Genomic DNA, 7,354 nt, shown 5'->3' with positions numbered 1-7,354 from the left:
GTTGGGAGCATGTACGGTCTTCAACCGAACATAATTTGCTAACGTTGCGCCCTGCTTTTGGTAGCGATGCGCAGTCGATTATATTAGTGGGTCAGTGTGAAACGGTCACTCAACGTAAACGATACGTACTAGCCACGAGCGCTAATAAACACGTAATAAACAATTTAACCTACTTAACGAATCTTTGAGTTAACGATCAACTCCTACAACTACAACTGAAGATGGAGCGCTGAAGCCGGAACCCAGCTTTGGCCCTTACAAATATAATTCAACATCGTAAACGTACTGGCGTATATGATGTTGAAATGTACAGGCACCCGGAAGCTGTAAATGATGACAGTTCGTTATTAAGGTGCAAAATAAATTCCAGGCATATAACTTCAAAAGTCTATTTAACTTACATTTTATATAACCCTGCTGCTGAAGGTAGAGATGCCATAAGCAGTTATTATTGCACTTGTATTCAAGGCAGAAGAACACTGGGTAGTTGCGCCCATGTCATCAGTGTCGTTTTTTATTTGGGATGGGCGAGGCATAATGATACGTTCGACCACCCGGCATTAAGCATGGATGAAGTGCTCATAATAAATGAACACTAATTATAGATTTAAGTCATGATTTAATGTATTGTTTTTTTTAATGTTCAATTATTATTAATATTATTGTATTTTCTACATTATTCTGAGAAACCAGGTGTCATTATGCTTCTTAATTATCAACTGATAATATAAAACCAGACACAAAAGGCTTTCTCGGAAAAAATGTGAAAAATAAAATAATGCGCCTAACCAAAAACATTACGCAATTTTAATGTGTTCGCCTCTGATTTCGGCCATGCGGACTTTTTACATTAATTTATGAGATACTAGCTGGTACCCGCGACTTCGTCTGCGTACTTTTAATTTGAATATTAAGGATTATATAAAAGGAACGGTATAGCATGTGATTAAAAGAGAGTAAGTAGGTATATTTAAAAAAAAATAAAAAATATCTGTTTACAGTCGTTATAAAGTACCTATGTATTCCATTGAGTGGCAGAAATTACCTAGGAATATTTATCGGTCCCTTATGTCCAAGACACTTACAGGGGTCAGCGTCACGTTGTGTACAAAAATATTTTAAAATGACCTAATTTAAAACTTTTTTGTACACAACGTTTGCTATTTTGTTATTATATGTTAAAATGTAGAACTTGTTTGGACTCGACACTCGCGAGCAGGCCACGTATACACCACGTGCGCTCCCCCACCACAAGACAGCGCCGTTGACTGCCGCCACACTTCGGCGAATGTGCGCGACGACGAACGACGACCGACGGCAGTGGCGGCGATGCAGAGTATTCGTTAAAAGAAACTTTATCTACAAAAGCCAATTTTTTTTAACTTGATACACCCAAAACTACTAAATATCATGTTCCTAAGTTCAGTGGTTAATATTTTTTTTTTTTTTTAATCTTTATTTAATAAAGAGGGTTTTGTCAAACATTGACCACGCCACCCCCATCGGACTAACCTAGATTATCGCCTACGTAAACACAATTTTACATATTTATATAGCACCCTAGCCTTGTCCGACAATGGGAAAGCCAAGATACTATTATACAAACCAACATCTTCGATAATAATATTCGGGAATCGTATTAGAAATTGTCGCCTTTCCGCTTCAACCCGCGCACACTCCGCCATCACATGCAGAGCATCCTCCACTTGATCACATATGTCACATTTTGGTGAGTTTACTTTCCTCATCAAAAAGGTGTGCGTCAAGCTAGCGGCCTCAAAAAAAAAATGGGCACGAAAAAATAATTTGACCATACCAAAAAATAGTACTCTTATTGAAAAAAATAGTACCTGTCGTAAAAAAATTAGTACCATCACGGTTCTGGATTTATAGCCATGTTTTATTGCACTTGCTAGCTTGACGGTGAGCGAAATTTGGCGAGAGTTAACGACAAGGTCTTTCGCTTTGATTTAAACGCCAAAAAATAGTACCAAAATAGTACTCACCCCCTGCAAAATACCGAAATGAGTACTTCAACGGTTCCAAAGTTATAAAGGCAGTTCTTTGATCCCGCTAGCTTGACGTTTTGAAAATACCTATTATCTGGGGAACGCTTGCATACTTCAGTATGTAACTAATATCAATAAACTCGTATGAAATAGTACTTCCTACCATCATAATTTTGATCCGATTCTCTTTGTAGAAATATGTTAAAAAATCATCATAACCTATGCCATACATTTGTTGTTGATACAGTCACGTAGACAATTACATAACCTCACAATTTATTCGTAAGTATTGCCATCGCCAGTATTGCCATTTTGGAGGTCTACCCTACCATTTCTTTGCACTTCAGAGTGTTGCTATTACAAAAAAATGCTATTTCATACACCCATATGCACTAATTTTAATAGAAAATGGCTGCATGGGTCTAGTTCTTATTGAAAACAATCTGTGATTTTAATACATCATAATTCATTTTTAATCTACTGTTTTATTTTATAATTTATACCTTCATGTTCAATTTGTTACGGATCGAAGTGTTTGTTAATAAACAATTTGCAGTATTTGTAGAATAACTCAAAGAGTTTCAACAATGATATTACTTTCATCTGACAATCCTGGCACTTCACCATTTTTATTTATTTATTTATTTGTACACAATAGTACACAGAAAGAAACACTTTTTTACCCAAAAATGGGGAAAAAATACTAAAATCTGACAACATCCTTCTTGAGCATGTGTAATAATTTTGTTCGCGACGGTACCTGTCTTGATAAATGTATGACATAGGTTATAATGACTTTTTGACATATTTCTACAAAGAGAATCAGGTCCAAATTATGATGGTAGGGAGTACTATTTCATACGAGTTTATTGACATTAGTTACAAACTGAAGTATGCAAGCGTTCCCTAGATAATAGGTATTTTCAAAACGTCAAGCTAGCGGGATCAAAGAACTGCCTTTATAACTTTGGAACCGTTGAAGTACTCATTTCGGTATTTTGCAGGGGGTGAGTACTATTTTGGTACTATTTTTTGGCGTTTAAATCAAAGCGAAAGACCTTGTCGTTAACTCTCGCCAAATTTCGCTCACCGTCAAGCTAGCAAGTGCAATAAAACATGGCTATAACTCCAGAACCGTGATGGTACTATTTTTTTTACAACAGGTACTATTTTTTTCAATAAGAGTACTATTTTTTGGTATGGTCAAATTATTTTTTCGTGCCCATTTTTTTTTGAGGCCGCTAGCTTGACGCACACTCAAAAAGCCGAAACTATTTAGCGGAATGTGTCCGGATCGAAGTCGATGGGCTAATACAATGGATTCCCTACTCATACCAGTACCCGCGAACCACAGGTTATGCGGTAAACTGGGTTGTATAGTCTTGTACCATATTGCCTTAGTCAGAGACCTCTCATCAAAATGTACTTTCCACTGCTCTTTACATAGTTCTTTGATGCTATTTAAGACTTCCGTAAAATATGGTAAACAAGATAGAAATTCCCCATTCGTAGTACCATCCTTTGCCAAATAATCGGCTTTTTCGTTTCCAGTTATACCAGTATGAGAAGGGATCCACTGCAACACAACCTTCTTCTTCTGTGCAGTCAGTTCATACATGGTACCTATAATGTCATATGCTATCGGTAGCCCTCGTATCGACGAGGCGCATCGAGCAACATGTTGGAGCGCGCTTTTCGAATCGGACAAAATAACTACTTTCGAGCATGGGACATCAGTGACGTAGGCCAGAGCCTCTGCGATTGCTATCAATTCCGCCCGCATAATTGACACACTGGCAGGGATTTTCAAACTGATGGAATTGTTGTTTTGGATATCAAAAAAAGCTGCACCTGCGCCACTATTATCCTTTGAACCGTCCGTAAATATTTTATAATATTTGCTATATTTCTCATTTATGAACTGGTTGCACAGATCGCCCAATACTAAAGGCTCGTATTGGCGTTTTGGCCCTGTTATTAAATCAATTTGTGTTTGAATTGACTCGGCTAATTTCATGTTACCAACCCAAGTGTTAAAACCAAACATCTCCAACTGATTACTCGAAAATATTAACTTATCCCTAAAAGAATCATGTATGTGAACTAAAAGCGGCGTTTTCTTGTTTTTCCAGAAGACACTTCGACTCTTTAACAACAACTTACCAAGCAGGTTTATTATATGATGGTTTGTAAAGGACTTGCACTTGAGCCAATACTTACCGGCTAGATACTTCCTCCTCACACACAAAGGGGGTATGCCGAGCTCACATTCCATTACATGCACAGCTGTTGATTTGATAAAGCCGCCTATAGTTCGCATACATTGATTCTGCACAACATCTAATTTATCCAATTGTTTTTTAGAGCTAACGTCATATAAAAAACTGCCATAATCCAATCTACTTCTAACACAAGCTATAAATAATCTTCTTAAGTGTATTGGATGAACCCCCCAACCCGGCCCTGTTAAAACTTTAAGAATATTTACAAATTTTAGAGCTTTAAATCTAATTTCGTTAATATGTTTGTTCCAATTTAATTTACGATCCAACCACATGCCCAAGTACTTAATGTTATCAACCACACTCAAACTCTTATTATCTATTCGTAAGTCAACTTGATCCTGTTTGAAACTCCTTTGGAATATACAAATCTTGCTTTTATTAGAAGACACGCTTAGACCGATATTCACTAATAATTCAGAAAAAATATCTAATGCTCTTTGTAATTTAGACCGAGCTTCATCCAACCTTGTACAAGTTGCATAAAAAACAAAATCATCGGCATACTGGGACATAAAAACATCACTTATTTGTCTCGCCACGCATATCGTTACGATATTGAAAAGAAGGGGTGAGCTAGGATCGCCCTGTGCTAATCCTCGACAAGTGTATCGGCATACATAACTTCGGTCTATTAATATTTTGAGATGTCTTTCTTTTAGGAAATTCCACAGGTATAGACATAAATTTGGGCCTACTTTTAAATCATCTAGAACCCTTAATAAAAATAAAATATCCACATTGTTATATGCGCTATCAATATCCATGAAGCATGCAATTGTATTTTTCTTTTCCGAAAAACCTAAATATATCCTGGTTATCAAACTTGTTAAATTATCGTAAGTCGAATGAGCTTTTCTGAAACCTGTATTATTTTCGCTAAATATCTTCTTTCTCTCACAATGCCATTCTAATCTTTTGTTAAGTATACTGTGAAAAATTTTACATAAGCATGACATCATGGATATTGGGCGCAAAGCTGATGTAGAAGTTAGATCTCTGCCAGGTTTAGGTAACGCCACTATATTTATCTCCCTCCATTGAAGAGGCACGAATCCTTTTATATAAAATTCATTGTATAGAAACAGCAAAAATTGTTTTCCCTTCTTAGGTAAGTGTTTTAACATACAATAACTTATAGCATCTAGTCCCGGTGAAGTATTTTTACAGGTCCTAAGGCTTTGATATAGTTCCGAACTAGTAATAGCAACACCCAATTCTGACTCATTAGATGTAAAACAAGGTTCACGTGGCAGTACATAATCGGGGGTAAGGCTGTGTAACAGTTCGTTAGCTAAGTGATTAGGTATTGCTGTTCTTGGTCCTCTGGTATTTTTAGTCCACTGCATTCTTTTCCACATGTCACTAGGTGAAACGGACTGGTCTAGCGATGTCCAGTATGTTTGTCTGTCTGATGCACGTGCTTTTCTTATACATTTTTGAGCCGAACCTATCCTACTTTTTAACTCGTCTATGTTATCCGGGGTAGGGTTACGTCTCATAGCTGCTAGTGCTAGACGACGTTTCGCTACTGCTTCAGACAAAGCTGGCGTCCAATAAGCCTTAGGAACAAACTTTTTGGTGGGATTCTGACAGATTTTAATAAAAGGAATGTGTAAATCTGCAGCTATATTAATATATTCTACAAATACGTCATATGCTGACTGTAATGTTTGAGAGAAATTAAAATTTGAAAACAAATTTTGTAATAGTTCAGTATACGAGGTCCAATCGGCTTTTCTGAAATTTCTTTTAACTATCGACGGCATAGTGTTTTGTAAATAGGTTGAAAGTATAATAAATCTATGATCACTTCCTAAAGTTTCGTTTGTAACTGTCCATGTAAATTTCAAAGCGATATCAGATGTAACCAAAGATATATCCGGCGATGATTGCTGTAGAATTCCATTCACGAACTTAATTCGCGTCGTTTGACCATCATTCAACATAACAAAATTGCTATCAATTAACGCGTCTAAAATTTGTTCTCCTTTGTCATTAAGCCTACTTGACCAATTAGGATGATGACCGTTCAGATCACCTAGAATGAGTGTTTTTTTGGTAACTAACGAAAACAAAGAAAACCAATGTGCTGTACGCGTTCTAACAGATGGCGGACAATAAACAGAAAATATGTTTTCAATAAAATCGCAATTTAAAATTTTGACATGTACCACTTCAATTCCGGAGTTTCCTATATTCACTAGCGAACTGATATGTGACTGGATGGATGTATGCACGACCAACGCAACCCCCCCGTAGGAGTCATTACGATCCCGTCGATAAATAGTATAGTTAGACAGCCTTACGCAAATATTGGGATTGAGCCAAGATTCACTTATAGCAGCGATATGAATTTTTTCTTGCAAAAGTAAATTTTCAAATGGTATAATTTTAGGACTTACACTTTGTGCATTCCACTGACCTATTTTAATCCTATTACTATTTTTAAACAGCGCCATTTATATATCCTAGAAACATTTTTAAGACCGGCCACTCAGATACATTTCCAACTGCCACAAGAATTAACCATTCAATGCACAATCTAATCATCTGACTTATTTTATCTTTAAAGTTTAAATTCTTCATAAACACCACTTCTTTAATTCTTGCTATCAGTTCACTAAAAGTGACTTCTCGTTCTTGTTCTTGTTTCTGGGCACATTTCTGTTCCTTTTTTTTCCCTTCCACTGTCGAATCTGACCTTATTTCGGAATCGGTACTATCCCACCAACACTCGTTATCTTTTCGTTTTGTATTGTTCTTCTGTTTTTTCTGTTTATTGGTTTTCTTTTCAATGTGATCTTTCTTCGTTGCAGGAGTTTCAGCTGGTCTTAAGTCGTCCTGTATATGTGGATTTCTTTCCGAAAACCACGAAAATTCGGCTGCTGTTGTTAACGGAATCTCGTTTTCCTTTTTAGCAGGTTGTACCGGGCTTTCTGGGGGTACATACATGTTAAGAGCCTTTGCATAGGAACATCGAAATTCCGACATGATCTCGCGAATTCGTCTTTCCTTTTGATATACCGGACACTTTTGTTTCTCTAAAGACATATGGTTCTG

This window comes from Pectinophora gossypiella, unplaced genomic scaffold (genome assembly GCF_024362695.1).
Source record: "Pectinophora gossypiella unplaced genomic scaffold, ilPecGoss1.1 Pgos_62, whole genome shotgun sequence".
NCBI lineage: Eukaryota > Metazoa > Arthropoda > Insecta > Lepidoptera > Gelechiidae > Pectinophora > Pectinophora gossypiella.
The sequence above is the reverse complement of the archived record's forward strand: the minus strand, read 5'-3'. Positions refer to the sequence as shown.